Source organism: Triticum urartu, chromosome 5 (genome assembly GCF_003073215.2).
Source record: "Triticum urartu cultivar G1812 chromosome 5, Tu2.1, whole genome shotgun sequence".
Taxonomy (NCBI): domain Eukaryota; kingdom Viridiplantae; phylum Streptophyta; class Magnoliopsida; order Poales; family Poaceae; genus Triticum; species Triticum urartu.
Window position 1 is genome coordinate 602,796,957 of NC_053026.1, and position 11,826 is coordinate 602,808,782.

General features: G+C 43.4%; 1 pseudogene; it reads right to left on the reverse strand.

The window, feature by feature from the left end:
* Positions 1-11,408: 11,408 nt before the first annotated feature.
* Positions 11,409-11,547, reverse strand: LOC125511851 (annotated as a pseudogene).
* Positions 11,548-11,826: the final 279 nt, after the last annotated feature.

The window sequence follows — 11,826 nt, forward strand, 5'->3', positions numbered from 1 at the left end:
GTACAAAGCTTTATCTAACTTGCAAACATGATGTGGTGTGTTTTTGTTTTCATACCCTGGTGGTTGCCGCATGAACACTTCTTCCTCAAGAACACCATGAGGAAACGTGTTCTGTACATCTAGCTATCGTAAACTCCAACCTCTAGAAATAGCAATAGTCAGTACAAGTCTGATGGTAGATGATTTAATAACAGGGCTAAATGTGTGCTCATAATCAATCCCAAATCTTTGTTTAAACCCATTTGCAACTAGTCTAGCCTTGTATCTATCTATGCTTCCATCTGCCTTTTTTTGATCTTGTAAACCCATTTGCAATCAATCACATTTTTACCTTTCCCTGGTGGAACTAAGTGCCAAGTTTTATTTTTCATAAGTGCTAGATATTCTCCGTCCATAGCTTCTTTCCACTCTTTATGTGCTAGTGCATCACTAAGACTTTCTGGTTCACCAATACTAGTAAGAAAAGCATGCTTGCGTTTGTCATACCTTATGGTGCCATCTTTGTATTCCTTCGGCTTGAATATCCCAGACTGAGATCTGGTAGTTCGCTGAGACACCTCAGGTACGCTAGCAGATGTTTTTGACACAACAACTGTAGCAGTAGAATTGTTACTTTCGAAACCACACACTCTGATGTAGCAGATCCTGAGACAGTAGGGCGAGCCACAGAAGATCCAAGCACATTACACAGAGAGGATCAGCCGCCCTGGCGCTCCAGATCCGAGAAATCTAGGCCGGCAGAGGTAACCAACCTCGTATCGGGCGACCCAACAGGAGGACTCTGCGTGGCATCCACTGAGACCGCCCACTTAGGTGTGCGGTAGGCCGCCTCGTGCACGGGCCCGCCTCGGTCGGCTTTCTCTCGTGAGCCAGGCCAGCCCACGCGTGGCGGCTGGATAGTCGCGGAGGCCGCCCGCATCCAGGCCCGCGCCTGGGCTAGTGGGGCCGCTTGCTGCTGACGCTGATGCTGCTGCAGGATCCTCTTTGGATCGCGTGTTCTGGAGGCTATTGCGCTGCGCCAAATCTTCATAGGATCCAATCCGTTTTTGTCCTGTTCTGCAAACATAAAATCATGCGTGAAAATTGCACTGTTGTCATTAGATGCACTACTTTCATCTGAATCTTTTTTGGATGGACTAATCTCATGATCAGTTTCAATTAATTCACCCCCGTGATCAGGAGAAGTCAAAGGATCAGAAAGAAAGGAGATTTTTTACGAAGAAGAGCGCCTGCATTAGGATGAAGTTGAGCAAATGGGAAAAGAGTTTCATTAAAAACAACATCAGGAGAGATATAGACTCGCCCCATGGAAACATCAAGACACTTGTAGCTTTTGTGAAGATTGCTATAGCCAATGAAAACACACTGAGTTGACCGAAAATCGAGTTTGTGACGATTGTATGGTCGAAGATTGGGATAACAAGCACACCCAAATATTTTTAGGGAGTTGTAATTAGGTTTTTGATGATATAGACGCTCCAGAGGAGTTGAATTACCAATGACCTTGCTAGAAGCCGATTTATAAGATATGTGGCAGGAATAAAAGCCTCATCCCAATATTTGAGGGGCATAGAAGCAGGAGAAAGTAGTGACAACCCTACTTCGACAATGTGACGGTGTTTGCACTCAGCAAAACCGTTCTATTGATGGGCATGAGGACAAGAGACATGATGTTCAATGCATATACTTCGAAAGAAGGAGTTGAGTTTTTCATACTCCCCTCCCCAATCACTTTGGACTGCAAGGATTTTTCTGTCGAAGTGACGTTCAACAAGCTTTTGAAATTCTTGAAAAACAACAAAAACTTCAGATTTGTGTTTAAGGAGATATATCCAAGTAAACTTGCTATAATCATCAATGAAGCTAACATAATATTTCTTTCTTCCAAAAGAATCTCTTGCATGACCCCATACATCACTAAATATAAGCTCTAAAGGAGCATGAGAAACACTACTAGACTTCGTGTAGGGAAGTTGGTGACTCTTGGCACATTGACAAGCTTCACAAACAGACTCACTATTTTCTCTACCTGACAATGGAAGATTGTCTTTTTAACTACTTGCTCAACTATAACAGAAGACGAATGTCCTAATCTTTGATGCCATCTTGCCAAGGAAGGCTTGATGACGGAGTAAACTTGATGATGGCGCTTGCAGCTAAGAACCCTTGATGTAATGGGGTAGAGACCACTGATGCATCTATCGTGATGAAGAAGTTCCCTCATTGCCCGATCCTTGATGAAAAAATATTTTGGATGAGTTTCAAAAAAGACATTATTATCAGCTGATAAGAGAGACACGAAGGACATCTTCAAGAACAAGATCATATTTAGAGATAGGGGAATTAATGAAAGCATGAACAATATGATATATGTCCATACCTCCACCGGTTGCAGCAGTGTTCACTTGATCATCGCCGTAATATCTTTCACGAGTTGCAAGCTTCTCAAGCTCACCCATGATGTGATCGGTTGCACCAGAGTCAATGTACCACACGGTTTCTCCTTCTCCTGCTTGTTCTCTTAAGGCAGCAAGGACATGGCGCTCTTCAGGCACATAGTTCTCTTAAGCCAACAGTCAAGCATTTCATGACCAGGTTTCTTGCAGAGCTGGCATCGGGGTTGATGAAGGAAATATGCCCTAGAGGCAATAATAAAGTTATTATTTATTTTCTTATATCATGATAAATGTTTATTATTCATGCTAGAATTGTATTAACCGGAAACATAATACATGTGTGAATACATAGACAAACAGAGTGTCACTAGTATGCCTCTACTTGACTAGCTCGTTGATCAAAGATGGTTATGTTTCCTAACCATAGACATGAGTTGTCATTTGATTAACGGGATCACATCATAAGGATAATGATGTGATTGACTTGAACCATTCCGTTAGCATAGCACTTGATCGTTTAGTTTGTTGCTATTGCTTTCTTCATGACTTATACATGTTCCTATGACTATGAGATTATGCAACTCCCGCTTACCAGAGGAACACTTTGCGTGCTACCAAACGTCACAACGTAACTGGGTGATTATAAAGGTGCTCTACAGGTGTCTTCGAAGGTACTTGTTGGGTTGGCGTATTTCGAGATTAGCATTTGTCACTCCGATTGTCGGAGAGGTATCTCTGGGCCCACTCGGTAATGCACATCACTATAAGCCTTGCAAGCATTGAAACTAACGAGTTAGTTGCGGGATGATGTATTACGGAACGAGTAAAGAGACTTGCCTGTAACGAGATTGAACTAGGTATTGAGATACCGACGATCAAATCTCGGGCAAGTAACATACCGATGACAAAGGGAACAATGTATGTTGTTATGCGATTTGACCGATAAAGATCTTCGTAGAATATGTGGGAGCCAATATGAGCATCCAGGTTCCGCTATTGGTTATTGGCCGGAGATGTGTCTCGGTTATGTCTACATAGTTCTCGAACCCGTAGGGTCCGCACGCTTAAAGTTTTGGTGACGATTGTATTATGAGTTTATGTGATTTGATGTACCGAAGGTAGTTCAGAGTCCCGGATGAGATCAGGGACATGACGAGGAGTCTCTAAATGGTCGAGACGTAAAGATCGATATATTGGACGACTATATTTGGACATCGGAAAGGTTCCGAGTGATTCAGGTATTTTTGGGGGTACCGGGGAGTTACGGGAATACGAGGAAGAAGTAATGGGCCTCATGGGCCAATTGGTGGAAGAGAGGAGACAGGGTGCGCGGCCCCCCTAGCCCAAACCGAATTGGACTAGGGGGCCGGCCCCCTTTCCTCCTTTTCCTACCTCTCCTTCCTTCTCCTTCTCCTCCTTCCTTTCATCCTCCTAGTAGGAGTAGGAAAGGGGAGTCCTACTCCTACTAGGAGGAGGACTCCTCCTCCTGGCGCGCCCATAGAGGGCCGACCGGCCTCCCCCCTTGCTCCTTTATATACGGGGGGCAGGGGGGAACCTCTATACACACAAGTTGATCTGTTGATCTCTCCCAGCCATGTGCGGTGCCCCCTCCAGCATATTCCACCTCGGTCATATTGTAACGGTGCTTAGGCGAAGCCCTGCGTCGGTAGCAACATCATCACTGTCATCACACCGTCGTCCTAACAGAACTCTCCCGTGAAGCTCTGCTGGATCGGAGTTCGCAGGACGTCATCGAGCTGAACGTGTGCAGAACTCGGAGGTGCCGCACGTTCGGTACTTGGATCGGTCGGATCGGGAAGACGTACGACTACTTCCTCTACATTGTGTCAACGCTTCCGTTGCCAGTCTACGAGGGTACGTAGACAACACTCTCCCCTCTTGTTGCTATGCATCACCATGATCTTGCGTGTGCGTAGGAATTTTTTTTGAAATTACTACGTTCCCCAACAGTGGCATCAGAGCTTGGTTTTATGCGTAGATGTCATATGCACGAGTAGAACACAACTGAGTTGTGGGCGATATAAGTCATACTGCTTAGCAGCATGTCGCACTTTGGTTCGGCGGTATTGTTGGATGAAGCGGCCCGGACTGACATTACGCGTACGCTTATGCGAGACTGGTTTTACCGCCGTGCTATGCACACAGGTGACTAGCGGGTGTCGGTTTCTCCAACTTTAGTTGAACCGAGTGTGGCTACGCCCGGTCCTTGCAAAGGTTAAAACAACACCAACTTGACAAACTATCGTTGTGGTTTTGATGCGTAGGTAAGAACGGTTCTTGCTCAGCCCATAGCAGCCACGTAAAACTTGCAACAACAAAGTAGAGGACGTCTAACTTGTTTTTGCAGGGCATGATGTGATGTGATATGGTCAAGACGTGATGAGATATAAGTTGTTGTATGAGATGGTCATGTTTTGTTGAAGTTATCGGCAACTGGCAAAAGCCTTATGGTTGTCTCTCTATTGCATAAGATGCAAGCGCCAAATAATTACTTTACTTTATCGCTATGCGATGGCAATAGTTGCAAGAGCAATAGTTGGCGAGACGACCATGTGACGATACATTGATATAAATCAAGATGATGGAGATCATGGTGTCATGCCGATGACGATGGAAATCATGATGATGCTTTGGAGATGGAGATCAAAGGCACAAGATGATGATGGCCATATCATGTCACATATTTTTTATTACATGTGATGTTTATCTTTTATACATATTATTTTGCCTAGTTCGACAGTAGCTTTATAAGATGATCTCTCACTAATTATCAAGGTACAAGTGTTCTCCCCGAGTATGCACCATTGCGAAAGTTCTTCGTGCTGAGACACGACGTGATGATCGGGTGTGATAGGCTCTACGTTCAAATACAACGGGTGCAAAACAGTTGCACACGCGTTATACTCAGGTTAAACTTGACGAGCCTAGCATATAACAGATATGGCCTCGGAACACAGAGAGTGAAAGGTCGAGCGTGAATCATATAGTAGATATGATCAACATAGTGATGTTCACCATTGAAACTACTCCATCTCACGTGATGATCGGACATGGTTTAGTTGATATGGATCACGTGATCACTTAGAGGATTAGAGGGATGTCTATCTAAGTGGGAGTTCTTAAGTAATATGATTAATTGAACTTTAATTTATCATGAATTTAGTCCTGGTAGTATTAGCATATCTATGTTGTAGATCAATAGCTCGCGTTTAGCTCCCCTGTTTTATTTTTGATATGTTCCTAGAGAAAACTAAGTTGAAAGATGTTAGTAGCAATGATGCGGATTGGATCTGTGATCTGAGGTTTATCCTCATTGCTGCATAGAAGAATTATGTCCTTAATGCACCGCTAGGTGACAGACCTATTGCAGGAGCAGATGCAGACGTCATGAACGTTTGGCTAGCTCAATATGATGACTACTTAATAGTTTAGTGCACCATGCTTAACAACTTAGAATCGGGACTTCAAAGACGTTTTGAACGTCATGGATCATATGGATGTTCTAGGAGTTGAAGTTAATATTTCAAGCAAATACCCGAGTTGAGAGATATGAAGTCTCCAACAAGTGCTATAGCTAAAATATGGAGGAGAATAGCTCAAGCAGTGAGCATGTGTTCAGATTGTCTAGGTACTACAATCTCTTGAATCAAGTGGGAGTTAATCTTCCAGATAAAATAGTGATTGACAGAATTCTCTAGTCACCATCACCAAGTTAGTAGAACTTCGTGATGAACTATAGTATGCAAGGGATGATGAAAAAGATTCCTGAGATTTTCATGATGATGAAATCGATGAAGGTAGAAATCAAGAAAGAGCATCAAGTGTTGATGATTAACAAGACCACTAGTTTCAAGAAAAGGGCAAAGGGAAAGAAAGGGAACTTCAAGAAGAATGGCAAGCAAGTTGCTGCTCAAGTGAAGAAGCCCAAGTCTGGTCCTAAGCCTAAGACTAAGTGCTTCTACTGCAAAGGGACTGGTCACTGGAAGCAGAACTGCCCCAAGTATTTGGCGAATAAGAAGGATGGCAAAGTGAACGAAGGTATATTTGATATACAGATTATTGATGTGTATTTTACTAGTGTTCGTAGCAACCCCTCGGTATTTGATACTGGTTCAGTTGCTAAGAGTAGTAACTCGAAACGGGAGTTGCAGAATGAACAGAGACTAGTTAAGGGTGAAGTGACGATGTGTGTTGGAAGTGGTTCCAAGATTGATATGATCATCATCGCACACTCCCTATACTTTCGGGATTAGTGTTGAACCTAAAATAAATGTTATTTAGTGTTTGCATTGAGCATGAATATGATTGGATCATGTTTATTGCAATACGGTTATTCATGTAAACTAGAGAATAATTGTTGTTCTGTTTACACGAATAAAACCTTCTATGGTCATACACCCAATGAAAATGGTTTGTTGGATCTCGATCGTAGTGATACACATATTCATAATATTGAAGCCAAAAGATGCAAAGTTAATAATGATAGTGCAACTTATTTGTGGCAATGTCGTTTAGGTCATATTGGTGTAAAGCGCATGAAGAAAATCCATGCTGATGGGTTTTTGGAATCACTTGATTATGAATCAGTTGATGCTTGCGAACCATGCCTCATGGGCAAGATGACTAAGACTCCATTCTCCGGAACAATGGAGCGAGCAACTGACTTATTGGAAATAATACATATTGATGTATGCGGTCCGATGAGTGTTAAGGCTCACGGCAAGTATCGTTATTTTCTGACCTTCACAGATGATTTGAGAAGATATGGGTATATCTACTTAATAAAACACAAGTCTGAAACATTTGAAAAATTCAAAGAATTTCAGAGTGAAGTAGAGAATCATCGTAACAAGAAAATAAAAGTTTCTACGATATGATCGCAGAGGTAAAATAGTTGAGTTAAGAGTTTGGCATTTAGTTAAAACAATGTGAAATAGTTTCACTACTCACGCCACCTGGAACACCACAGTGTAATGGTGTGTCCGAACGTCGTAACCGTGCTTTATTAGATATGGTGCGATCTTTGATGTCTCTTACCGATCTACCACTATCGTTTTGGGGTTATGCATTAGAGACAGCTACATTCACGTTAAATAGGGCACCATCTAAATCCGTGGAGATGACACCGTACGAATTGTGGTTTGGCGAGAAACCTAAGCTGTCGTTTCTTAAAGTTTGGGACTACGATGCTTATGTGAAAAAGTTTCAACATGATAAGCTCAAACCCAAATTGGAGAAGTAAATCTTCATAGGATACCCAAAAGAAACTGTTGGGTACACCTTCTATCACAGATCTGAAGGCAAGTTATTCGTTGCTGAGAATGGATCCTTTCTAGAGAAGGAGTTTCTCTCGAAAGAAGTGAGTGGGAGGAAAGTATAACTTGATGAGGTAACTGTACCTGCTCCCTTATTGGAAACTAGTTCATCATAGAAATATGTTCCTGTGACTACTACACCAATTAGTGAGGAATCTAATGATGATGATCATGTAACTTCAGATCAAGTTGCTACCGAACCCCGTAGGTAAACCAGAGTGAGATCCGCACCAGAGTGGTATGGTAATCCTGTTCTGGAGGTCATGTTACTTGACCATGACGAGCCTACGAACTATGAGGAGCGATGATGAGCCCAGATTCCGCGAAATTTCTTGAGGCCATGAAATCTGAGATGAGATCCATGTATGAGAACAAAGTATGGACTTTGATTGACTTGCCCATTGATCGGCGAGCCATTGAGATTAAATGGATTTTCAAGAGGAAGACGGATGCTGATAGTAGTGTTACTATCTACAAAGCTAGAATTGTCGCAAAAAGGTTTTCGACAAGTTCAAGGTGTTGACTATGATGAGAGTTTCTCACTTATATCTATGCTTAAGTCTGTCCGAATCATGTTAGCAATTGCCGCATTTTATGAAATCTGGCAAATGGATAAACAAAACTGCATTCTTTAATGGTTTATTAAAGAAGAGTTGTATATGATGCAACCAGAAGGTCTTTTCAATCCTAAAGGTACTAACAAAATATGCAAGCTCTAGCGATCCATCTATGGACTGGTGCAAGCATCTCGGAGTTGGAATATATGCTTTGATAAGTTGATCAAAGAATATAGTTTTATACAGACTTGCGGTGAAGCCTGTATTTACAAGAAAGTGAGTGGGAGCACTACAACATTTCTGATAAGTATATGTATGACATATTGTTGATCGGAGATGATGTAGAATTATTCTGCAAAGCATAAAGGAATGTTTGAAAGGAGTTTTTCAAAGAAAGACCTTGGTGAAGCTGCTTACATATTGAGCATCAAGATCTATAGAGATAGATCAAGACGCTTGATAAGTTTTTTCAATGAGTACATACCTTGACAAGATTTTGAAGTAGTTCAAAATGGAACAGTCAAAGAAGGAGTTCTTGCCTGTGTTACAAGGTGTAAAGTTGAGTAAGACTCAAAAACCCGACCACGGCAGAAGATAGAGAGAGAATGAAAGTCATTCCCTATGCCTCAGCCATAGGTTCTATAAAGTATGCCATGATGTGTACCAGACCTATTGTATACCCTGCCCTGACTTTGGCAAAGGAGTACAATAGTGATCTAGGAGTAGATCACTGGACATTGGTCAAAATTATACTTAGTGGAATAAGGATATGTTTCTCGATTATGGAAGTGACAAAAGGTTCGTCGTAAAGGGTTACGTCGATGCAAATTTTGACACTGATCCAGATGACTCTAAATCTCAATCTAGATACATATTGAAAGTGGGAGCAATTAGTTAGAGTAGCTCTGTGCAGAGCATTGTTGACATAGAAATTTGCAAAATACTTACGGATCTGAATGTGGCAGACCCGTTGACTAAACTTCTCTCACAAGCAAAACATGATCACACCTCAGTACTCTTTGGGTGTTAATCACATAGCGATGTGAACTAGATTATTGACTCTAGTAAATCCTTTGGGTGTGGTCACATGTCGATGTGAACTATGGGTGTTAATCACATGGTGATGTGAACTATTGTTATTAAATCACATGGCGATGTGAACTAGATTATTGACTCTAGTGCAAGTGGGATACTGAAGGAAATATGCCCTAGAGGCAATAATAAAGTTATTATTTATTTCCTTATATCATGATAAATGTTTATTATTCATGCTAGAATTGTATTAACCGGAAACATAATACATGTGTGAATACATAGACAAACAGTATGTCACTAGTATGCCTCTATTTGACTAGCTCGTTGATCAAAGATGGTTATGTTTCCTAATCATAGACATGAGTTGTCATTTGATTAACGGGATCACATCATTAGGAGAATGATGTGATTGACTTGACCCATTCCGTTAGCATAGCAATGATCGTTTAGTTTGTTGCTATTGCTTTCTTCATGACTTATAAATGTTCCTATGACTATGAGATTATGCAACTCCCGCTTACCAGAGGAACACTTTATGTGCTACCAAACGTCACAACGTAACTGGGTGATTATAAAGGTGCTCTACAGGTGTCTCCAAAGGTACTTGTTGGGTTGGCGTATTTCGAGATTAGGATTTGTCACTCCGATTATCGGAGAGGTATCTCTGGGCCCACTCGATAATGCACATCACTATAAGCCTTGCAAGCATTGCAACTAGTGAGTTAGTTGCGGGACTATGTATTACGGAATGAGTAAAGAGACTTGCCGGTAACGAGATTGAACTAGGTATTGAGATACCAATGATCGAATCTCGGGCAAGTAACATACCGATGACAAAGGGAACAACGTATGTTGTTATGCGGTTTGACCGATAAATATCTTCGTAGAATATGTGGGAGCCAATATGAGCATCCAGGTTCTGCTATTGGTTATTGGTCGGAGACGTGTCTCGGTCATGTCTACATAGTTCTCGAACCCTTAGGGTCCGCACGCTTAAAGTTTCGGTGACGATTGTATTATGAGTTTATGTGATTTGATGTACCGAAGTTAGGTCGGAGTCCTGGATGAGATCAGGGACATGACGAGGAGTCTTGAAATGGTCGAGATGTAAAGATTGATATATTGGACAACTATATTCGGACATCGGAAAAGTTCCGAGTGATTCGGGTATTTTCGGGGGTACCGGGGAGTTACGGGAATACGAGGAAGAAGTAATGGGCCTCATGGGCCAATTGGTGGAAGAGAGGAGACAGGGCGCGCGGCCCCCTAGCCCAAACTGAATTGGACTAGGGGGCCGGCCCCCCTTTCCTCCTTTTCCTCCCTCTCCTTCCTTCTCCTTCTCCTCCTTCCTTTCCTCCTCCTAGTACGAGTAGGAGGGGAGTCCTACTCCTACTAGGAGGAGGACTCCTCCTCCTGGCGCGCCCATAGAGGGCCGGCCGGCCTCCCCCCTTGCTCCTTTATATACGGGGGTAGGGGGGCACCTCTAGACACACAAATTGATTTGTTGATCTCTCCCAGCCGTGTGCGGTGCCCCCCTCCACCATATTCCACCTCAGTCATATCGTAGCGGTGCTTAGGCAAAGCCCTGCATCGGTAGCAACATCATCACCATCATCACGCCGTCGTGCTGACGGAACTCTCCTGTGAAGCTCTGCTGGATCAGAGTTCACGGGACGTCATCGAGCTGAACGTGTGCAGAACTCGGAGGTGCCGTACGTTCGGTACTTGGATCGGTCGGATCAGGAAGACGTACGACTACTTCCTCTACGTTGTGTCAACGCTTCCGTTGCCGGTGTACGAGGGTACGTAGACGACACTCTCCCCTCTCGTTGCTATGCATCACCATGATCTTGCGTGTGTGTAGGATTTTTTTTGAAATTACTACGTTCCCCAACAGTTGAAGGAGAGTGCACCATTGTTGTTGTTGATGTTGGAGCATCCATGCCCGTAGTTTCTGTTGCCGCCTCGGCCATGCCCTTGCTGACCTTGGTGACCACGGCCCCGGCCACCATAGGCACGGCCATGAGTCAGGGAGTTTACCGAAGATTGACGCAGATTTCCTTGTTGGAGCAGATTGATGTGGGCTTCAAAGCTAAGAAGCTGGTCGTAGAGCTCGGTGATGGTGAGGGGCTCGACGAGGGCAGAGATGGACGAGACAACCGAGTTATACTCCATGTCCAGGCCCTTCAGAATGAAGGAGACGATCTCGCCACCCTCGAGCGAAGATCCGGTGCAGGCGATCTCATCCGTTAGGGCCTTGATCTTGGCGAGGTACTCTGGCATGCCCATGTTGCCCTTCTAGAGGTTTGCAAAGGGCGATGCGAGTATTGACGAGCTGCGACTATGTTTGCGTAGCGAAGAAGGCGTGGATGGCGCTCCACACCTCGGCCGGCGTTTGGAGAGTTACGACCTGCGCAAGAACCTCACGTGATAGAGATCCCATAAGGTAACCTTTTGCCTGCTGCTGCTGGGCGAACCAGATCGTCCTGGCGTAGTTGATGA